Source organism: Protopterus annectens, chromosome 4.part1, assembly GCF_019279795.1.
Source record: "Protopterus annectens isolate FY-2018-M chromosome 4.part1, PAN1.0, whole genome shotgun sequence".
Taxonomy (NCBI): Eukaryota; Metazoa; Chordata; order Ceratodontiformes; family Protopteridae; genus Protopterus; species Protopterus annectens.
This window is the reverse complement of record NC_056734.1, coordinates 273,430,852-273,455,620: the sequence shown is the minus strand read 5'-3', so window position 1 is coordinate 273,455,620 and position 24,769 is coordinate 273,430,852. Positions and strand designations below refer to the sequence as shown.

General features: G+C 41.4%; 1 protein-coding gene across 2 annotated transcripts in view; it reads right to left on the bottom strand.

Annotated features, from left to right (window-relative positions):
- TBL1XR1 (TBL1X receptor 1) overlaps positions 1-24,769 on the bottom strand; it is a 3,130,276-nt gene that overhangs the window by 2,588,371 nt on the left and 517,136 nt on the right. Inside the window, exon 1 of one of the 2 annotated variants that reach the window (XM_044070134.1) lies at positions 5,165-5,258. The exons of the other annotated variant lie outside the window; for it this stretch is intronic. The gene's annotated coding sequence lies outside the window, so the exon portion shown is untranslated. Of the gene's footprint in view, positions 1-5,164; positions 5,259-24,769 lie in introns of those variants that run through there. 2 annotated transcript variants of the gene reach the window in all.

The following is a 24,769-nucleotide window of genomic DNA, read 5'->3' as shown; positions in this document are numbered from 1 at the left end:
ACTGATGACTTTGTACATTTGCTGAAGGACTCATGGGATTTCTTATCGGGACTAACCTTGCAGCCCTATGAAGGGGAAGTGTATTTTTTGACCATTGATGTGGTCGATTTCTTTTCGTGCACTCCAACAGAAGAGGGTTTGGATTTATTTTGGTCAATACTGAACGTAAAAAAGTTTTTACTGAATTTTGAAGTAGACCTATTGGTGGAACTTATTTAGATGTAAGGTTGGATAAAACCGATGGAGGTTTAAAATTCAGGATTCACAAGAAGAACACTTTCAGCAATTCCTATTTGCCCTATAACAGTGACCACCCCTGGAAGCAGAAAAAAAAGCATTGTGAAGGGCCAGATGATTAGAGCAGTGAAAATGATTTCAGAAAGAGTAGATTCTATTAGCTCAAGTTAAATTTATTTCCGAGTTATTTAAAGTGAGAGGTTACCCTATTAACCTGAATGAAGAGGTTTCAAATGAGGTCATAGTGGGGTGGGGTGTAAAATACCTTCCCCTTTTAGGTAACCCCTCACAGTACACCACCGAGGAAAAGATTACTAGGAATTGGAAAATGCTGAAATTTAACAAGGACCTTGTAAGCAAGGTAGGGGAGAGTCCAAGGTTTGTTTTCAAAACAGGGACCAACTTAAAAAGGCTTTTTGAAAAAAATAATAGGACTAGTTTTCATGGGGATCAAGGTACGAGAAAGTGTGAAAGATGCGGGTATTGTAAATATATTTGTGAAAAAGTAAAAGTCACCTCGAGTAATTATGGGAAGGACAGTGTGCATTTTAGAAAGGGTAATTGCACTACTAAAGGTATAGTATACCTGGCTTTGTGTAAGGGTTGCCCTAGTTTTTATGTCGGAAAATCAGAAAGGGCACTCAATAAACGTATTTATGAACACACCTATAACATTAGGAAAAAGAATTTAAATAGTGCATTGTATAGACACCTACATATGGAACCAACCCACCCTGGGTTTCTTTTTGGTATTCTGGAACACGTTCATGTAGACCCCAGGGGTGGGGACTGGGAGAATTGTCTTTGTGTAGGGAGATTTACTGGCAATCAAAAACCTCCAGGTTTAAATGATCACAGAGGGAATAGAATCCTCAGCATCAGAATCCTCACAGGTAGATAAGGATAAATCCTGGTCATCAGAGGAAACAGAAAATTCAGAATCCTGGTCAGAAGTATCATAAACAAACTCAGTCCTAGATCTCTTAGAGGGGGAAGGTTGGCTTCCCCTGATTAAAGTAATAAGGTCTGCAGCCATTCTTATTTGTTTTTTAGGCATAGAGGCCTGACCATGCGGTCTGTGCGTCAGTTTTCTAGACATGGTTCGAGATTTAGGCCTTGAAGAAGATGGCGTTGGTTTAATCCGCAAGTCAGTAGTCCTGAATACACCCTCAGAAGCCAGTGCCTGCACAGCGACTCCAGACACATCCAAGGTAGAGACATCTGCAGGTTCCACAGTTGAAGCATCTCGCGGCATACCAGACTCCGAATGGGTCTCGGTAGAGGCCTGCGAATCAGAAGTAGCGGGTATCACAGTCTGCGAAAGTGCCACACTGAGTACCGGCGAACTAGCGACTGGCTTAGGAGGTGTCATCGGCAGCTTTAGACCTAGGTGGCCTGTCTCTGTCTTTATCTTTGCGTTTTTTCGGAATGTCAGTAGTCGGATGGCTGACCGAAGACATATCAGGATAACTGAACCGAGCACCAAAATATTTAGAAGCGTAAATATACCGACAGATAGTTTGTGGTTTAAATAAGGCACAAAACCGACAGCGAGGTACGTCATGGTCAGGGCCTAGGCAAGGAATACAGTACGAATAAAAATCTTTATGAGGTATTTGCTTTCCACAAGTAATGCAATTATTTACTTTTACTGACATCGGTTAAGAGCAAGAAAAAGTTCCCACAACGGGGTACATAGCTTTTAGTTGAAGACTTCGGTTCTGAAACTCAAAAACAAAAATTTCAGGAGTCGGCCGACCAGCACTTGCAAACTGCTTCTGCTTTGGGCACCACATGGCAAGAAAGACTAATGTAATAGCGTCGGCTGCATGTTTTATACCCCTGACGACATGACGTCACGAAAGAAGAGACAGCAGCCAACGCAGGACCTAAAAAGTACAGTTTTGTACCTACCATAAATGTAGATGTTCGAGTGCTAATACAGCTGCAGTAATCACAGATGGGTTCTCTGCCGTCAGGCGGGTCCTCGGTTGGCCGAATTCCAAAGTCTAGGTCCGGCGTCGGTTATTGTCGCTTTCTTTCCTGACGTCATTGAGGCAGGAGTATATAAGACACAGCCGACGCCATTTTCTTCAGTCTTTCTTGCCCCAGATGTCAGGTGCCCCCAGAAGGAAGGCAATACATAAATTATATTTATATACATGCAATGCAATATAATCAAAAAACAGTAGTTGCAAGCCAATATACCATAGAAGGATAACCCAAACAGGTTGTATGAAGAGGGGTTAGGCCCTATGCCTTTACCAAGAGGGGAAGGAGGGAGGGAAACCTGTACTGCAGCTGTATTAGCACTCGAACATCTACATTTATGGTAGGTACAAAACTGTACTATGTTCATCGTGCATACAGCTGCAGTAATCACACATGGGTAGAATCCCAAAGCTACGCACAGGGTGGTAGGCACTAGGTGGAACTGGGATGAGCCAGAATGCCCTGCAACACAGCAGTGGCAAAGCCTGCTCTAGTTTTGGAATATAAAGGCAGGTGGTAGTGTTTAGTGAAGGTATGCACAGAACTCCAAGTGGCTGCCTCCAAAATATATTTGTTGGGAACTCCTCTGAGGAAGGCTGTAGAGGTAGCTGTGGCCCTGGTGGAGTGGGATCTGATGCCTGTAGGGACAGATTTTCCAAGATAGGAGTAACAAACTTTGACAGAAACATCTCCTAGTGATTAAAGCTCTAAAGACAACTGTTCAAAGCAATATGCCTTAAAACAAAATTCCCCAGTAAAACGTGCTCGAGTCTGACAGCTTTGAGTAAGCAAGCAATCGAGACATGCAGTCAGGGCTGTATAGGTCCATAGAAAATGAGCAAAAAGGTAAAAATGAACAAAGTATGTTTCTTTGCAGTAGATAAGCACCCCTTCCCCCCCAGCACCCCTCACAACAAGTAATGTACACACACATAGGTGCACGCGCGCACACACACACAGGTGCGTGTGCAGACACACAGGCGTGCCCACGTGCACACACACAGATGCGCACACAGGTGCACACATACACAGGCGCGCACACACACACTCAAACTAGTATCACTGCAACTTGGAAAAAGTGCTACCATCAATACAGTAACACTGTCCATTAGCCTATGAATATGTGATGGGTACAGGAGCCTACAAATGCCGCAATTGAAAGAATATGTCTAACACTGCCTACCCTTGTTACCCTGCTATTCTTACTGGAAGACAGAGAACGGCTTTCTCCAAAATGAGGTATACACGCTAGTCTCCTGAATGGCGCACATATGTAGAATCTGACCAAATGAATCTCAGGAAAGAAATGGAGATAAGGTTCACTCACCTTACCAATGATGAAAATCAGCGAGAATGGCACTCTGACAATTAAAACTCAGACAAGTATCACCCCCCCCCCCTCCTTTACAGGTAAAAAACCTCCAGACGTTAAAAAGCAGTTAAACAACCAAACTTCAAATTCCTTTTAAATGTTTTCTTTAAAAGAAAAAATAGTTGTTGCAGAGACATCATTTAAAATACCACTGCTTATGGGCAGGGTTCCAAAGCTTCTCCTACACAAGCCATTTTATACACATTCACAAAAACAAACAGAAAAAAATGAAATCATAAAGAGAAATATGTCTAAGCTCTGTGCATCATGTGGTAACTAAGCTGGACTTCCTGACTAGAAGCAAAGCATCAACATGATCTGCAACTGGCTCAGCTGCAGAAAGGGAAGGCTCACCATAAGAATGTTGGAGACTGTCCAGCGCTCCAGGGACCAGCACCAATGATGTGACAATTAAAATAAGATTCATGAAAATATGGTGCCTCTGGAAACACAGAGATGCCATAGTTCACTGCAGAACATTTATCCTCGGGCACACAAATGACACCATAAAGATTCTGACAGCCATCTACTCCATAAGGAAACCAGCAGAGTCCAATGTTATGCTGCATCCTCAACCAAGAAGCTAAAGCCATGAACTTCTGGGCCTTCTTGCAAGCAGAATCAATGAACACTGGAGACTAACCAAAACCATCTTGCCAATGGAGCCACTCCTGACAGGCAAAGAGGATTTCTACCAATTTATACTCACTAATAAAAAGGCAGTATCCAAGGGGAACAACCAAAACAGGGACACCCCAAAAGAGTCCCTAGATGATGCAAACTCTATCAGTTGCCTGGGTACACAGGAACAACAAAGTTTTCTGCAAAGCTTCAGCCACCATGGCTAACAACTCAGTGAAGACTCAAAGCAAAAAGGAAATCCCCAATGTTAACACTGTGCTGGAAATAAAGATAAACATTCAGAGTAAAAATGAGGAATTTACTGAGGAAATCCCAAATGCTTATGTGCCAAAAAGCACCCATCATGGCCAGCAAAGCCATCCAGGTGCCTTGTACGTTAACCATCAGAAACCAAATACTCTGGTTGAACCTGCAAAGATCCAGGAAGGAAGGGAATCATCCATCAGTTTTTGGAGCAAAGAGATCACATTAAAATCCTATACCCCTCCTCTCCTTTGAAGCATCCACAGCTCTTTGATCATTGCAGTCTGAACCAGCCTCAAATGTTCTTCAGAGAAGCACCAATCTACCAGCAGAAATTTCCTAAGGGAGGACTGGGAAAGCCCTGGAATGTGGTTTACAGAGACTCCACATATAGATTACTGATAATTTGTGACTTGTAAAAGCCAGGATGAGCTCAGATCCTTACAGATAGTCCCACACAGGACTCAGGACTGTGACAAAGCAGAAAGCAGTCTGCCTATTGGACAACTTTGCCTGCATATGACAAGACAGAGCGATACTCTAGGACTGTCCTTGAACAGCATTGAGATCTTTTCCTCATTTATGGTTGGCTAGACATATGGGGAGGAGGAAAAGTAAAAGAGGAAATGGACAGGCTCTCAGTAAAGCAGAAAGTACACTTGTGTAAGTTGCACTTACCCATAACATTAGATGTTCCATTTACTCATTGCTGCAGTAGCTACATGGATTGTTTCTTGTTCAAGACAAAAGTGACCAACATCCAAAACCTCTGGCTCCCTCCCACACTTTCACTCTGACTGCTGACTGGCAAGCGCTGCGGAGGGAAAAATCAGTAGTCACAGTGGAAAATCTTCAGGACTTTCTTGCAAAAGTTTAAAAGCGTACACATCAAAAGAAAACAAACAAATAACCACCAAAGTACATCCCATCAATAACTATATACAATAGCAGGGGGATGAAGGGTGGGTGCAGCTACTACAGCAGTGAGAAACTGGAACATCTACTGTGATGAGTAAGTGCAGCCTACACAACATTACTATGTTCTTTTCCACTGCTACAGTAGCCTTTAGGCTATAAGAGTCGATTACCAAAGCCTTTCAAAACAGGGTGGAGGAAGGCTATGGATCCAGCAGCTCCTTGAGAATGGCCCTAGCAAAGTCAGTCCTGTATCTAGAGAAAGAATCCTGTTTGTAATCTGAAAAGTTAAGTACAGAGAACCATGCAATTGCCTCTTTAATGCTTCCAGAGTCCATCCCTTCCCAATATACCACTGAAGATGACAAGGAAAGTACAGTTGTATACCTACCATAAATGTAGATGTTCGAGTGTATTCACTGTTGCAGTCATTACACTTGGGTTATCCTGCTGGCAGGCTACCTGCAGTCTGCCTGAATTCCAAAGTCCTGGTCCGGCGTCGGCTGCTGTCACCTCTTCCCTGACGTCAGTGCGCCAGGGGTATAAAAAATGCAGCCGACGCCATTTTCTTCAGTTTTTCTTGCCCCAGATGTCAGGTGCCACGAAAAAGGGTAGGCTAAAAAATTCTGATCATAAAAAAGCATGCACATAAACTTCATCTACAAGCAAATACACCACATAAGTTGTATAGAATAGAGAAGTACAGATAAGTCCTAGCAATGAAAGGGGGATGGTGGGAGGGTAACCTGGACTGCAACAGTGAATACACTCGAACATCTACATTTATAGTAGGAACACAACTGTACTCAATGCATCGTGTTTCACTGATGCAGTCATTACACTTGGGTTGAATCCCAAAGCTGAGGTTGGGTGGCTGGGCCTAAATAGAATTAGGAGTGGCTATGAGGCCCTGCAGAACTGCAGTGGCAAAGCCTGCTCTGGATCTAGAGTAAAGAGGTAAGTGGTAGTGCTTTGTGAAAGTGTGCACTTAAGTCCAAATAGCAGCCTCCAAAATGTCCTTGGCTAGCACTCCTCTGAGGAAAGCTGCTGAAGTGGCTGCTGCTCCAGTAGAATGTGGCCTAATGCCCTTAGGCACTGATTTGCCAAGTTGTGAATAGCAGAAACGAATGCAGTGGCCTATCCATTTTGAAATAGTCTGCTTTGAAATAGCTTTCCCTTGCGATCCTGCAGCACATGCCACTAAGAGTTGCTCAGTCTTTCTGAAAGCTTTAGTCTTGTCCAAGTAAAAGCATAGCTGTCTGTGTATGTCCAAAGAATGTAGAAGTCTCTCCCCCTTATTCTGCGGGTTTGGATAAAAGGTAGGCAAATGTATGGTTTGGTTAAGGGCCACACTGGACACTACCTTAGGCGTAAATGTCGGGTTTGTCCTTAGAGAAACCCTGTCCGGATGGAAAATAATAAAAGGTTCCACAGCCATTAGTGCCTGTAATTCTGAGACTCTTCTTGCTGAAGTTATTGCTAGAAGAGCAGCTGTTTTTTATCTCCGCTGTATTGGCTGGCTCAAAAAGAGGTAGTGTGAGTTTTTCCAAGACAAAATTGAGGTCCCATGCAGGTATTGGAGCTCTCCTTGGAGGTCTTATGTTTTTGGCCCCTCTGAGATACTGCCTTAGCAGTGGAGGAGAGAAAAGAGCTGAAATGGCAGAGGCATGGATCTTAATTGATGAGAAGGATAGGCTTTTGTCCAGCATCTCAGTTAGGTATTGTAAAATCTGAGGAATATTTGGAACAAGCGTGTCAATTCCTTGTGCCTGGTTCCAAGCACAGAATTTCTTCCATTTTTCTGCACAAGATTTTCTGGTGCTGGGCCTCCTGGCCTCCAAAATAACATCCATAACTGCTTTAGAGAGAGGTGTGTTCTGAATGGTTACATTATCCGCCATGCAGCCAGACTTAGGGTTCTGAGTTGGCTGTGTAGGATCCGATTGTTTTGTTGGATCAACAAATGAGGAATTTGAGGTAATGTCCAGGCTGGGCCTTGAGACAAGCTCTTTAGGATTGGGTACCAGTGCTGGCGTGGCCAGTCTGGGGCAATCAGGATAATTTTTGGCTTCTCTTGTCTGACCTTTAGGAGTACCTTGGGGGAGGAGAGGCAGAGGAGGGAAGGCATAAACTGAGAGGGCTTTCCAGCTGAATGAAAGGGCGTCCACTTTCCATGCTTGTTCGTGATAAGTCCGAGTGCAGAATCTTTGTAGCTGGCAGTTGTGAGGGGAAGCAAATAGATCTATGTCTGGGCATCCCCATTTCCCTGTTATTCTGAAGATTTGTGGATCTAGTTTCCACTCATGGGGATCCATGAGGTTTCTGCTTAGTTCATCTGCCAAGGTATTTGTCCTTCCTGGCAGGAACTGTGCTTGCAGGTGTACTTGATAAGTCAATGCTGTGCTCCACAAAGTCATGTCTTGTCTGCAGAGGGGGTAGGAATGTGTGCCTCCTTGCTTGTTTATGTACCACATGACTGTAGTATGGTCAGTCTTTATCAGCAGTTGTCCTGGATGAAGTAGGTCCTTGAAGGCTGTCAGTGCATTCTGTACAGCTAGCATCTCTTTTTGATTGATATGAAGATGCATTTGGCTTGTAGGCCATGTGCCCTGAATACATTTTCCTGCCATGTGTGCCTCCCAGGCATAATCTGATGCATCTGTTGCTAATGTCTGCCTGGCTGTGGGTAAAGCGAATGGCTGTCCCTTGTTGTGGTGACAGGCCTGTGCCCACCATCGAAACTCCTGTTGCAGGCAGGGAATGAGAGTAATTAATGTTTCCAGGCTGTGGCAATGTTGAGTCCAAACACTTTTTAGATACCATTGTAGTTTCCTCATATGCAGTCTTGCATATGGAATTAGTAGAATGCAGGATGCCATGTAGCCCAGAGCCTGCAGAATTTTTCTTGCAGATAACTGGGTCTTTGTTGCCATGTTTTCAAAGTAAGAAGTCAGTTGCCTTTGTTTGTCTAGCATGAGATAAGCCATCTGGGCAGTTGTATTTAAGCTTGCACCCAGGAATATTATCTTGAGAGGGTATTAGTTTTGATTTCTTTTCATTTATTGTGTACCCTAGGCAAATTAGCAATCTTTTTACAAACGCCAGATGCTTTAGTAGAATGTCTTTGGTCTCTGCTTGAATAAGGTAGTCGTCCAAGAAGTAAATATTTGAATTCCTCTTTGTCTGCAAAATGCAATTACTGGTGTCAGGCATTTTGTGAAGACCCTGGGCGCAGTAGATAAGCCAAAGGGCAGTGCAGAGAATCGGTAGTGCATTGAGCGAGCTATGAATCTGAGGTATCTTCTGCGAGACTGACTGATTGGGACATGCAGGTATGCCTCTGAGCATAGCCGGTTTTAGGCACCAGCGAACCCTGCGGTCGCTGGGGGCCCCCAACCACTGCAACTTATGTTATCTTGATATTTTGTAACATGTCTGTCAAACCAACAAAAGCTAGTACAGCAAGCTTGTATACTTAAAACAGGTAAGTAACAATAACTCGTATTTATCTCCTTCAAAATTCAAAGATCTTTAGCTATAGTAACAGTATTTTGTCAGGTAACAAACTTTACAATTTCATTAAATATTTTAGCAATGATTTAATGCTCCAGCCTAGTTAAGCCCTATTGGTGGACATCCTCTTCACTAAAATTAGCAACATAGCCAGCTTTAATAACTGTGGCTGCAGGGGGGCCCTTAATCCTCACTGAATGCGTGGGGGCCCCACAAAAGCTGCTGTTGGTTGGGGAAAAATGAGGAGAAAAAAAATTATTAATTTTCAATTACACTCTTTAACCTGAACAGGACTGTAATATGACATTGTTAGGACAAAGCTGTAATGAACATAAGCAGAGTAAGCACTAGAGAGATCAGCAGCCCAGGGTGACCGATCTCAGTGCAAACTGTGGAGTTTAAGAGCTGATGCTTCTAATCTTCAGGGATGGTATCTTTTTCAGGGGTTTTACACATACTGGCAGAACACCTGATACTATAACTCTCAACATCTTTACTGAAGAATTCTGTTCAATGATAAAAATAATAGCATAATAACGTCTCAAAATGAGGAACACTTTATATATTACTCTAATTCACTTAAAAAGTTACTAGAATAACACATTTTGCATCAACATGCACTTTTTAGACAATAAGTGTAAAACTCTGATTACTTGATTTAGTGTGACAGAGTAAAATTATGAGACAAAATCAGGAATATCTGTGAAATCAGGGATAGTGATAGGTATTAATTTACTACTTACTGAGGTAAATAAAATTGTCTTATCACTGTTGCTGTTTGATGACTGCTAAACAGCAGTCACTGATCTTGTGTAGCAGTAATAGTGCTGTACAATGTACTTGCTGAAATAAGTAGAAAATTAACATTGCTGTGATGTGTGTGTGTGTGTGTGTGTGTGTGTGTGTGTGTGTGTGTGTGTGTGTGTGTGTGTGTGTAAAATATCACTGATTTTTATAAATGCATACATCCAATAATGCCGGAACACACACATTATTCGTCATGGTATCAATAAAAATGTAGCTAACAAGTGATTATTTTTCAGAAGTAAGGCATATTGTAAGTCATAGGCATTCAGACACTTAGATCTCCTAGGTATCGGGTGGCCTCCACTCCCTAGACTGTATAAATAGATACAGGGGGCTCCCTTAATTATCCTCGACTGTGGGGACCCCCAAAAAGCTGTTTTTGGTTGAGGAAAAATGAGCAGAAAAAAATGCTTTCATTTCCTGATTGCACTCTTTAGCCTGGATGGAGTTTTATGATACGGCCCCTGTTAGGATAAAACTGATAATAGCCTCTGTCCTCAACCACAAACATTCTAAAACATCCCTGCTCAGATGTTTGTGTACAGAAATTTACCGTAGGTCTTGTGGGTGCTGGGGATTGTCTAGTCATCATTTCCTTTACTTTTCTAACAGACCTCAGAGGTATACAAAGAAAGTTACTTTAGCTCCTGTTGGGGCAGTGTACTGCCCGGTAGCAGCAAAGTAGAATACATTACTGCAGTCATTATTTATTTTCACTTTCCTCACAATCAAACATCAGACGCATACAGCTGGTTGCCTTTGGGGTTAGGATCAAGGAGTTAGTAGGCATGCTATATATATGTATTTCAGCAGTCACTTGAAATACATGACTGTGGCCATTTGAACCTCTGCTTTCATCCCAATCTAACACCAGAGGGTTGCATAGGCAGTGACTGTCTTTTTGGGAGTATTAGTGAGGCAGGCAGTATTCCCATACAGGATCTGTGTATCCTCACAATTGACTTTTTAATTTACTTGGAGCTCCTATTTTTGTCAGCTTTGAATTTTAAGTCTTGAGTACAACTTATGCCTTCATTGAAAGAAAAAAAGTCTGAAATTCCTTTTTTCTTACTCACAATTTTTGTTTAGGCCACCTTTGGATTAAAAGATTGAGAAATGCTTTAGCTTCTGGGGGCAGCAGCTTAATGGAGTTATTTCCTAAATGGGTATTACTATGCTGACTTGGTCAAGAAAGTATATCAAAAAGAAGGAAAACTAAAGCTGAACGGCAACATTGAATTTCTTTCCTTAATCATCATTTCTGTTCAAGCCATCACTGGGTAAAAAGAAAAAAAATAAACTTAAAAAGCACTTTAGAGCATATACAAAGTTATGGCTTCTTGAAAAAGCTGAAGAAAAAAGGTAAAATGTGAGAAATGGAAGAAAAAAAGTAATGTGCATAAGTGGGAAGCCCAACATGGGGAAAACAGAGGGGAACTCTGGAGGGTGTGTGTGTTTTTTTTTTTTTTTTTGGTGGGGGCTGAAACAGTAACCAGTGCCTAGGGTTCCATTGCATATTAGTTCTGTCCTGTACAAAGAGTTGTTGTAATGTATCCTTGTTACACCTAAATGTCAGTAACTGTAAATGTCCCTTTGTGAGATGGGCCAACACAGTGTGGTATGTATGCCTGTTGTAATAAGATCATTGTAGCTACAGGTCAGTCTGTGTGTACTACTCCTAAAAGCCTGCAGCATGAACTAAAAAGATGGATAGACGTAGTGGCAGTGACAGGGTGATACTTGCACTGAAAGTGGCCAGGGGGCCCCCAACTTGACATTTGCTTGGGGCCCCCAAAATGCTAACACCGGGCCCTGTCCAAAGTTACAAGCCAAGCCTTCTTGCCCAGCATGGGCAGAAGCTGCTGCAGAGTCAACATTTTGAATTTTGGAACGTCCAGAAAAGTGTTTAGAATAGACAGGTCCAGAATTGGTCTCCAGGCTTTGTCCTTTCTTGGTACTAAGAAAAGTCTTAGAGTAAAATCCTTGTACCTCTTGTTGTGGCACTGGCTGAATAGCCCTCATGTCCGTGAAAGATGAAACTTGTTTTTGTGCTTCTGCCCATTGATTGTGTGGCAGGTCTGGCATACCTTTTGCCTTTGGAAGGGTGTGAAAGTGGAACCTGTAGCCGTGAGCGACTATATTTAAGACCCATTTGTCTTGGGTGATCTTGTGCCAATTTTGTGAAAAAAGTGCTAACTTTCCCCCTAAGGGAGCTGCCAAAAGATAAGTGCTTGGCGTTTGCAGAGGGAAGTCATTGGGACTGTTTCCTATAAGGCTGTGACTTGTCTTCTCCGTTTTTGGAGGTAGAAGCACCCCATTGTTTGGGCCTGTATGAGCCCTGGGGCTGTTGCCTGCCTCTAGGGCATCTGAATCTGCCTCTTTGTGGTCTGTCTGCCACTTGAAAGGACCAATTCTTAGAAGGCCAGTTCCTGCTAAATCTGGGTGGCTGTACCTGTAAAAAATACTTTACTGTCTGCATAGATTTAGCTTCATCCTCCATTTTCTTCAACACCTCTTCTGCCTTAACACCAAACAAAGTATCATGCTGTAATGGAGCATCCAATAATTTTGCTTTAACATGATCAAGGCAGATTCTGTTCCTTTAACCAAGCATGCCTTCTAATAACAGAACCTGTAACTGCGGCCCTGCAAGAGGCCTCCAGTGAATCATAACCACATTGCAAAGTATGTTTTCCCACTTGTTCAGCTGCATGCAATAAATCCTACAATTCTTTGTTCTCAGAACATTCAGAATTTGTCAACATTTTTTGTTTTAACAAAGACATCAAGTATTGCTGATATTTGAGCATATGAAACGGACAATTTAAAACCCTTACAGCCAAGGTAGCAGAAGTATAGACTTTTTCCCCCCATCTGTCCAGAGCCCTAGAATCTCTATCTGAGGGGACAGGGTTTTTAGCAGAAACAGCCTTGACCCCTTTGGGACCCTGTGAGATAATTTCTGGGTCAGCAGCAGGGTTTTTATATAGAAATTTATGGGAATCTGGAACCCTGTAGTATCTGTCCGGCTTAACAGGTGCAGGCGGTAAAGAGTCTGGAGACATGCCGGACTCTGAAAATACATCATCTACTATGTCTAGAACAGGAGGAATTGCAAGAGGTCTGTGCTGAGGCAGTAACAGAAAGTCTCTGAGCCTTTTTTTAGAATCTGAATAATCCTGGCTCTCCGAGTGGAAATGCTCCCTCATGGTATGCAGGGTTTCCCCAAATGAGTAATCCTCAGGAGGAGAAGCTGAAGGAATAGAATCTTCAGCATCAGAATCCTCATATGGAGGAATAGAATATCCCTGTTCTGAAGAGGAATCATATTCAGTATCTTGCCTACGCCTCTTATCAGGAGGGGGATGGGAAACCCTGATCAAAGTAATTAGGTCATTGGCCATTTTAAGCATTTGTTTCTTAGGCATAGAAGTCTGTCCTGGAGAATGCTGTACTTGTTTCCTTGTCTTTAAAACTGCTTTAGACTTTGTCTTGGATGCTGAAGTAGGCTTTATATAAAGTTGTGTAGGTCTGAAAACACCCTCAGAAGCCGATGCCTGCTCAGCGGCTCCGGACCCATCCGAGGGATTGATTTCCAAAGGTCCAATACCTTGAGTTTCCAGAGGCCTAGGTATCTCCATGTGGGAGTCAGAGGCGGCCTGTGGTTCTGAGGTAGCGGGAGTCAGGGGCTGCGAAAGCGCCTCACTGAGCACCAGCGAACCGGCGACTGGCCTAGAAGAGGCTTTGTCGGTTTTGAACCTCGGATGCCTGTCCTTTTCTTTATCCTTGCGCTTTTTATGAATTCCGGTCATCTGTTGTTCCGACGGCATTATATAGTTAAACCTTCGGCCAAAGTAATGAAAAGCAAAATCGTACCGATGCTTTATAGTGCGTTGGTTAAATCTAGCACAAAACCGACAATTAGCAACTTCGTGATCAGGGCCTAGGCAAGGAATACAGTAAGAGTGAAAATCCTTATGAGGTATTTGCTTCCCACAAGAAATACAATTGTTAACTTTTTCTGACATCGGTCTAGAGCAAGAAAAAAAGTTTCCCCAACGGTGTACTTGGCTTTATTGAAGACTTTGGATCTGAAATTCAATTACGAAAAACTCATGAGTCGGCTGACCGGCACTTGTGAACTGCTTTTGCTTCGGGCACCGCGCGGCAAGAAAGACTGAAGAAAATGGCATCGGCTGCATCTTTTATACCCCTGGCGCACTGACGTCAGGGAAAAGGAGACAGCAACCAACGCTGAACCAGGACTTTGGAATTCAGGCCGACTGCGGGTAGCCTGCCAGCAGGATAACCTAAGTGTAATGACTGCAACAGTGAAACACGATGAACATCTTGTACAGTGCATCTTGATACTGCCTACAACTAGTTATTATGGCGGGTATAATGAAAGTCAACAGCCAAGGACAACTATCTGGACTAGTCTGCTTTGATGCAGGTTGCTCTTTTTTAGTCCCAACATAATTAATAGATAACTGATCAATTTTTCTCAAAGGACTTAGTTCTGTCAAGCTAGTACCTAATCTGCCTATGCATATAGAATATGTAGAATCTTCTCTCTCTGGTTAGTTATTAGAGTGAAGACAGAATACAAGAAACTAACAGCCTGATTCAAAGTAAAGTCTCAAACAACCTTGGGTATGAATTAAGGTTTTTTTTTTTTTTTTTTGACATTCTATCCCTATGGAAGACATGACAGGGTTCACCTACCATGACAGCCTGAAAATCAGACACACTTCTTGCAGATGTCAGAGCAATGATAAAAACATTTTTTCCATGCAATGAACCTTAAATATTCTTGATGTACAGGCTAAAATGGAAATGTGATTAATTCTTCCAGCACTAAGTTAAGATCCCAGGATGTTTCCATGGTGGTCAGAGGTGTAACACTTCTTTCAGAAGCTGTCTTTATTAAAAGCATTCAAGAAAATGGAGAATCTATGGTCAGAAATGCTGAACTGGCCAAAATATGCACCTTAATAGAGGTGTAAGAGGCCAGAAGCTAGTAGCTCACAAATATTTTAGCACCAGTGGCACAAAACTCTTAACAGGGCAGTGGCTACTGCCTACGCACAAAGTAAATAATCTAGTCCACTTGGCCAATACAAGACAAACAGCAGCAGGTTTTCCTGCCTCCTTTAGTACCTGCCTCACATCCTCTGAGAAGTGGTGCCTAAAAGGTATTAGAACTGAATCACTCATGCAGTTAGCTGAAGATGTTTTAGACCGAGGTGCATTAGTCTAGTGTGAGTATGTCAGAAAATACAGAGTGCAACACACAAAAACAAACTTGGAACCACAAACTATTCTGCATCAAGAGTTCGCACACACACATATCATATATATATATATATATATATATATATATATATATATATATAAATAAATGTGTATATATAAAATGTGTGTAAAATAAACAAGACAAAATATTTGGTGCTTTCATCCTTGAAATTACAAGACTTCAGAGTTCTGATGAACTCCAGTTTCAAGGACAAAAGCACTAAAGTTTCACTAAATTTTGTTTATTTTACACTCCGGTGTATAGGGTCTTTTGAAGCAGATTATATTGTGACTGTGTGAGTGGGCCCAGTGTGTAAAAAAGATTATGGTGCTGTAATTGGTCTTGGCAATTCCACAAAAAGGGAGCACCAGTGTTACCTAGGACAAAAGGAGGTCACCACGATTATTTTTCAGGAAGTCCTTCTAAATCACCCTAGATAAGGATCACAACCAACATCTCCTGCATTTATGTGCTCGGGTCCATCAGAAGAATTCCAGAGATCTTCTACCTTTACCCTCATAGAAACTGTGCCCCAAGCAAAAAGCTTCCCTGGGGAATGAGAGGTAACACGACTGGATCAAAATTCTGAATTTTGTAACTTCAACATACTGATATAGGAAGGAAATATTCCAAACTGGTCTCCAAGACTCTTACTTTGGCAACAGAAATATTCTGGAAAAGAAGCCTTTGGCCCTTGGGTTTAAAGGGTGGAAATGCATAAAGGAGCATTCGCATTCAAAGGGATGAAAAAGCATCTGTATTTCAGGATTGTTTGCACGGAGTCCTGGAGTAGAATCTGTTCAGTCTGTTTTGGAAGGAGGCAAAACAGACTTACTTGAGGTGTTTCCCCAAAACAAGATCAATTCCTGGAAAACTGCCATCATTCAAATTCCATTCAGGAGGGTCAGTCCCAGTTCCGTTCATCTCATCTGACATTGTTTTGCTCACACAGAAAGTAAGTTACTTGGAGAGTTAGAGCTAACTCCCAAGTGATTATAACCAGCCACCCTTGGGGGTACAACCTTGTACCCTTCTTGCTTGTTGATGTACCACATCACTGTGGTGTAGTTTAACGCAATTGCAAATATCTGGAGGACCACAGATATTTGGAGACTTTAAGATATGTATCACAGCCAACATCGCTTTTATATTTATGTGCTTTGGTCCATCAGAAGAATTCCACACATCTTGTATCTTCACCCTCATAGAAACTGTCGCCCAAGAAAAATCTGTGGCATCTGTAGTTACAAATTGACTTAGGGGTTGAGGAAAAAGCAGAGACCCACATCTGCTTGTATTTGTAATCACCATCACAGTTCCTTTTATACAAAGCCCAATACTGGGATATGAAAATCCAGATGATGCAATTGTTGGATCCTTGTGTTATAAGACTCTTTCTCAGCTGGATCCTTGTAAAATGAATTATGAGAATCAGATGCGACAAACTCCAGAATCTCAAGAAACTCTCTAGCTGAAGTCTGAAACTAAGTGGAGAAGCTCAAGAAGGTGCCCAGATAAAACCCACTTTCTTCCTGCATCAATAAGGCCTTTTGCTACAAAGTGTCTAGAAGATAGCCTAGAAATACAATCCTGTGTGGTGAGGTCAAGTAAGACTAGTCAAAAAAAAAAAAAAAAATTCCACAAATAGGTCAAACACTGAAGTGGAAGAAAACAAATTTTCTTACTAAAACCATCCAAAATCTTTCCCTAAAGGTTTGCAGATCAAGAGCTGTATGAACCCTGAAGCCTGTTACCTGCTAGCATAGGTGTCAATATATCACCAGTTTAACACCCAAGGTAAGAAAACAACTGCTTATTAATCAGACAAACTTTGTAAAGCCTATCTGCTTAATTGGGAACTTAAGAGTATGAATAACGGTCGCTCCTCCAAGGCCGGCAATGGAAGAGGAATAATCATAGGAGGAGACAATAACACCCCCTCAGGTTACAGGAAGATCCATTTGTTCTCCTAAAAATGCATGCCTCATTCATCCCTGCAATAAAATCAAAAACAGAAAATTCCTTCAAATGTGGATGTGTAGAAAAAGTTTCTTTACCAACAGAGTTTTGGGCTTGAGAATCCCGTCTCAGTCTATGTCAGACTCCTCTCACAAGTCTACTTCAGGAATACTTTGACTAACTTGATTAACAGGTACTGCATACAGTGTACCAGGATTAACTGTCTGCAAATTTCTCAACTAAGGTTTAAAAAAAAAAAATCACCTTTCCTTATAGATAACTTTTGTACTGAAGGGCAATGGTTTGGCTTTCTATAAGGGTATCTGCAAAAATAAACTTGGAGTAGGAATATTCATCCCCTCAAGGTTCTCTTCATGCCTGTTATCACACACTAGGACAACCAAAGAGGATGTGACTGACCACCTGCTCATGGTGGCAAAAAGAACTACATCAGATAAAGACAGAGATAAGACAGCAGTCCGAGAAAAGACTGCTGGACACTACAAAGTCACCTCACCATGAGCTAGGCAAATACTAAGCCAGTAGGTTTGGCAAGGTCTCTCAAGTTTTATTTTTTTTTCTTGGAACTGTGGAAGACAAACGAGCAGGTATGGAGTAAGCAGCCATGCTGTGACAGAGAAGGTCTCTTCTGATGAGGTTACAATTCCTGGAATGAGTCAGCTGGAAGGTAAGTTGTCAAATAGTTTACATAATCAGCAAACCTGCACCTTCCACTTGCATTGAGTGCCCAAAACATTGTAATGCAAAAGCAGTGTACTAAAAACCTGTCAGAAACCCCTTACAGGTAAAACTAGTCTGACAGAAACAAATTGGAAGTTATGTACTTACCATAACTAAGTACCTCTGTTGTCCATTTTCATTACTCCTCACTGATGGGTCTTGGATCAGACTCCGCTGCTTTCCAAGACTTTAGGGTCCAAGTCTCGAGATCTTCCCTCTACCCATAATGCAACATACCTTCCTCAATTCCCCAGATCAAGTTTGCTGCCCTATTAACTGAAAGGATTATAGCAATATTACAGAGAAAGAAAAATATCCGAGGCTCAAACATGGAACCAATGGGTTCTGAATTTCTTCCAAGCACTTCTCAAAGGTAACGAGCCTGGGAGGCATGTGAGGAAGAATGAAAATGGACAACATAGATACCTAGCTATGTTAAGTACATAAGTTCTAAATCGGTTGTCCTTTTCATTTTTCCGCAATGATGGGTGAGAGTCCCCAGCTACGTGATTCTCCGTGTGGCCCTAATGAAAGGATGTGCCGGAGCACAGTAGAGCCAAAGGATGACCTGTTCCTGGAAATAATATCCAACTGATAATGCGAGACAAAGATATGAGTCTTAGAACAAGTGGCTGCAGCACAAATTTTATCAATAGAGGCTCTGGAAGAGAAAGCAGATGAAGTAGCCACAGCTCTGGTGGAATGAGCCTTGGGAGGCCAAGGCAAATCTATACCTTTCTGAGAATAGATGAACAAAATACAGTCTGTTAGCTATTCAGCGAAATCGATTTTTGAAACTGCCTGACCTGACTGGTTTGTTGAGAAAGAGACAAACAGTTGATCAGACTTCCTATGGCGCTTTGTCCAGTGGAGGTAGAAACGTAATTCCTGTGAACATCTAAGAAATGCAAAATGCATTCACCTTTGTTTGAGAATTTGGGAAAGAAAACTGGTAAGTGAATGGACTGGTTAATGTTAGACTCGCTGGCAACCTTATGCATGAAGGGACAAATTTGTTCTCAAGGATACCATATCTTTATGAAAAATGACATAAGGAGGTCTGGCTGACAAAGCTTGAAGCTCCAATATTCTCTTAGTGGAAGTAATACCTACCAAAAAGACTGTTTTCCAAGATTGAAATTTCAAGTCACAAGAATCAGCCAGTTCAAATGGCTTCTGGGTAAGACTTTGCAATACCAACGTGAGATCCCACGAGGGAGAAGGATCTTTCATTGGAGGTCAAAAATGAAAAATTTCCCTTCATAAAAGCTTTACATACAACATGAAAATTGGAAATGACAGCCAATTTAAGTTTGATGGTGGAGAAACTAGCTCCTTCCAGAAAAACACTGCTAAGAAAAAAGAGAATGGACTTTGTGGATGTTGAGAAAGGATCAATATTCACCTTTTGACACCTGATGAAGAGCAGGGCAGACCCTGGTTGAGAGGATATGACTCTTTAATGCTAGAGAAAGCCTTTTCTGCCACCTGGAAGGCAAATAGACCCAGAGAAACCCCCTCCCTCTCCCTTGGAGACAAAGTCACCAGAAGAGAAAGAGCACAACCATCCACAAATCCAAAACCTCCCCAGAGAACCAGACCAGAGCTGTAGAAGGCCGAAGCCCCAAGGGGAGGCGACAGATCGGACAAAGTCAGAGTCGAAGGCAATCCCCTAGAGTCAGCACAGACTTCTCGGTTCTGGGACCCGGTCTGATCCAACAAAAACTGAGCAGGGTTGGTCAAGGATGTAGTTGGAGTCAAGGAAGGAAGCTTCCTCACATCAGAAAGACTTTCTCTTGGGTACCCTTGCTCTTGGGATTCTGAAACCAGAGGTCGGAGCAGAAAAGGAGTCTGCAAGGAAGTAGAAGGAGCACTCTCAGATCCGAGATGGGAAGGAGATGGCAAGACCCATAACTGGTTCTGCACCCTGAGGAAAGTCTGCATCATGAAAAATTACTCCAAAGAACACAAACAGTCACATAAACAAACCCACAATGAAACCAGGCTGAAATAAAACGAAAAAAAAAAAATACACCAAAAGTAGAACAAAATCTCTTTACTGGTGCTTCCTGGTACCTCGTCTCAACAGCCTTTCAAAGGAATCATTTTTACACACCAAAAGTACAACATATTTAAATACACATCAATTAGGCTTGATGTAAAAATCATTCAATTTCAAAAGTGTTAAACAGTGAGTGTTACTCATTAACCCTTATCCATCTAACCCACTCAAGTCTCAATGTATCAAAAACACTTGCATATGTTGTGTCTTTCGGCTTATCCCGCTTAGGGGTCGCCACAGCGGAACTCCGGTCCGCTTAATGTTTGGTAGTGGATTTTTACGTGCCGAGTTATCAGCCCTGACGCACAACCTTCAACAAAGGTACGCCCATTCGCGCATGCCTCCACACAGAAGACGCTCTAGCTGAGAATCGAACGGGACAACGTCTTGCTGTGAGGCGACAACGCTGCCGCAGCACCACTACCGCGGGTTATCAAAAACACTTGCATATATGAATGAATAAATCATAGTGCATAAAAAAATGCACGAACACCCCAAGATATGTGACGCATGATAATATATACATAAAAATATATGAATACATTATATGCCAAAAAAAGATAGAATTACATATTCAATTTATGCTATGATGACATAGTATAATAAAGAATTTTGTGACCTTGTTGTACATAAATGAACTCCTTTATACGAAGAGGAGACGCATATAAAGAAGAGAAAATCACATGTTGAACTAAGATAACAAACGCTCAAACTCTTACAGCAGAAGACGAACAAGCTGTTACTTAACACATGTCAAGTTCCTGATTTAAACCTCTGGGAAATAATGTACCATAGTTAATAATGAATTTAGTCTCTAACTTTAATAATTCACTGAGAAAAACATCACCCTGTTTGTTGAATGGTTTGGCCAAAATACTAAAAATTAACTGAAATCAAGACCAGCATGGACACCCTGAAAACGTTCTGCCACAGGATTTTTAACCCTACCATGTTTGATGTCACCCAAATGCTCCATTAAACGATTTTTTGCCATTCTCTTGGTTTGCCCAATATACCACCTTATTGGGTGACATCCACAACCAATAATGTAAACCTCCCCGCAGGACCTATAATTAAATAAATCCATAACTTTGTATTTTTTACCATTTATAAGAGTTCCATCTAAATTACGAATTCTCCTACAGATTTTGCAATGTCCATATGAATAACATCCCTTGTATCCCTGATTTCTCTTAACTTTCTTCGTGTTTAACAATACCCTCACATTGGAAAATCTACAATAAGAAAAAATGATTCTCCTGGGTGGGTTCATTCGCAATTATGGGCCAAAATATCTCTACGACCATCCTCAAACTTCTAGAAAAAGGGGAACACTTCGTGACTAAAAATAATTTTTCATCACTATCTGTACTAAATACAGAACCAAAATTATCCCTAAAAGCACGCAATGCGTTGCCAAATGAACCAAGTTTAGATGTAACAGAGTTCCCAAATGCCCTTTCTGCTTTATCAAGAACATGTGAAGTATAACCACTCCAACAATTTTTGTCTGACTTTCAAAGATTCCTCTCTGTGTGCTTCGCACAAGTAATATTAAAAATACAGTTGTATTCACCATGGGATAATGTAGCCAATAAATGGGGGGGGGGGGGGGGCATGCTGTTAGCTGATAAGAAATTGTTGACTGCTGTCTCTTTGGTGAAAGGTCTTAAAGAAACTTCCCCATCATTTGTTACAAAAAATTCTAAGTCAAAAAACTGTACTCATCCCTACTTGTAATGTGAGTGAATTCTAACCCAAGACTATTATTCTGATTGAGACTGTCCACGGAGTCTTGAAACTCAAAACCATCACCCCTACAAATAAAAAACAAATAATCTGCATACCTCTTCTAGATGACCACGTCACCTAAAAAATTCAGTATTATAAACAAACAGATTTTCAAAATGATTCATAAAGATGATAGCATAAGAGGGGGCATATGAAGCCCCCACCGCAACACCCTCTTTCTGTAGAAAATACGGGCTGTTAAATCTGAAACAATTATGAGTCAAAGAAAATTCTAACAACTGTTAATACAAAACTTGTACGTGGACCCTCACCCATCATCTTGCCAACTGCTTCCAAACCCCAAACATTTTTAATGCTCATATAGAGAGACTTCACATCCACAGTTGCCCAATAGTATCCAGTGTTCCATTTCACACCTCTCACCAAATCACATAAATCTCTGCCATTTCTGATGTGAGAAGTAATCTTGCTCAAATAAACTTAACTGATGATCCAAAAAAATGCCCACATTTTGCAGGAAAGACCCCTCTACTGATACGATCTGCCTACCCGGCGGATTGTACAAACATTTATGAATTTTGGGGATGATGAAAATAGCATCCCTAGGGTTTTTCACAAAAAGTTTCTTGAAATCCATGAAGGTAAAAAAAAACAACCTTTCACCCCCCTTTCCAATAAATCCAATAGTTCACCATTGAAAGTAGAAACAACATCCCCCGACACCAAGGTGTAAACAGATTGGTCCCACAGTAATTCTTACGCCATAGCATTGTATTTTGCTATAGCTAAACTTACCCAATTTCCCCCTTTGTCAGCTTGAGTGTATACATATTTGTCATTCATATCTCTCAAACTGTTAAGCGCCAACCACTCAAGTTTATTCAAATTATATGTCCTGCGTCATTGTATAAACTTCTTGTATTCCAATTCTATCTCTCTTTAAAAGACATTTTCAAATTGTGACACTATTGCTGATAACTTCAGTGGAAAAAAATCACTGCGATGAGGGACTCGTGAAACTATTAACCTACCATATCCTGTGCAAAAACCCTCATCATGACTGTCTGCACTCCCCTCTACTTCCCCCACAGAAAAATCAGTCAACTTGTCACAAAATTCATTGGCATGTGAATCATCAGAACAAACACTCAAATTGTCCACACCACTTACATAAGTAGCTTCAGTATTATCATTGCCATTAAGCACTCGATTTTGAAAAAATACTTTTAAACGCAGTTTTCTACAAAAACGGCTTGCTTTCAAAATAACATCAGCTAAAGATGGAAAAAATGTTGGAACAAATTTAGTTCCCTTCAATAGCAATGCTTCAACATCACTGCTTGCATTCAAATCAGAAAGATTAACAATATTTAAATCCGTTCGATCACCTTAAATGTCCTCATGCGCCACATACTTGGGTAAAATGCAAGCCTCAACATTGGTATTAGTAATAAAATTGACATTATTTAGTTAATGGAACTTCTGCATTATCCTGTCCATATCAGCCTCTGTGAAGCTTCGGGAAGACCTGGAAGATGCCAAGGAAGCACGCCTTGATTTGGAGTTTGAAGGACCTTTAAAGGGAAGAGCTTGGGTTTCCGATTCCACCTGGAAGGCCAATGTAAACTCCTAACTACCAGATCCTGAAATCACAATAACAATTTCCAGACCTGTAGGGGTCCTACGATCCATAGCTGACTCAGAGGTAGCCGGAGCAAAGGAAGATGAATCTGAAAGAACCTTCAGAGCTGACATTTGCTTTGACACGCTTGGAGTCAAAGGTGCTAGATCTGAAGAGATCTATCTGGATCAGACAATTTTTTACAGACACTCTGACCCAATGTGGACTGATCTGAGACCCTAGGTCTTTTTCAACCATGTTCTGAAGAGTCTCCTGAGGAAATAGGGAGGAAGCGCTTGGAGTCAACATGTTTAAGGGGGTTTGAGCCACAGAGTGGAAGACGCAGCAGCAAGCCCTTTAAAATTAGCTTGTTCCTGCTGTCAGCTGAAGCTCAAGGATTAAAGGGTGCGCAAACAACACACTCCACATCTAGATGTCCTGATCCTAAGCAATACATGCACTTCTTGTGGGCATCAGAGTTAGGGATCTTGGGTCCACAAGAAGTGCATCTCTTGAAACCTGTTGGTTTCTCAGACATGGACAGAGAGAGAAGCCAAAATAACAGGTGCACACACACGTACGCCCAGGCAACAGAGAAAACCACCACAAATAACATTCAATAACAATCTTTTAACTATACCCACTAAATTTTAAAACTAGAAAAATACACTTTGTAACAGAATAGCTGAAAGCACTGTCCAATGGCACAAGAGAAAGCCAAGAGAAACTTTAAAGTTCCTAATGCCTGCAAGAAACAAACAGGAAAACAAAAATGAGTTGGATACAGGACTCTCCATCGAACACGTTTCACTGAAACGTAAACCACCAAACTCTTTCATAGAAGTGCATTTATAGAAAATGCACTTTCACACAAAAAAAAAAAAAACAACCCAAAATATTAAAAAAATAAAAGACTACTCACTACCCCTGCACCCCCCCTTTAATATTCTCACTTCGAGATCGCATTACAGTGGGGATAAGGGAATATTCCCTAATCCCCACTGTACTGCGATCTAAGCAACAGTTTTGTCCAGTAGTATAATCTGCACCACATGTTGATGTACAAGTAAACCTACATGCAAACAACTGTTTGCTTACTTACATTCTGGCGAAAGTGCATTTTCAATGAAATGCACTTTTGCGAATCTGAGCTCGCCCATTTACATTTCGGTGAAACGTGTGTCTGATGGAGTGTCCTAGATCCATAGATTATATATATATATATATATATATATATATATATATATATATATATACACACACACACAAATACACACACACGCACACAGAGAGTAAACTCAAGGAAATCAGCACTCAAGCAATCCAGCAAAAAAAAAAATAAATCTTAAGAAACACAGTATAATTTTCATGTGTTGCACTTTCTGTTTCCCCCCGCAGAAACATACCTTACGTTTTTAGAGTTTTAAAAAGGAATAGAAGAATAAATTCCCTCTCTCCCCAACCTCTCAAACCAAGCAAATAGTACAGGGTACAGAAACTACACTTTTCCAGCATCTACCAATCCACTTGGGTGCTTGCCAGTTAACAGAGAGTTTACTGTGTGTGTGTGTGTGTGTGTGTGTCTATATATATATATATATATATATATATATATAT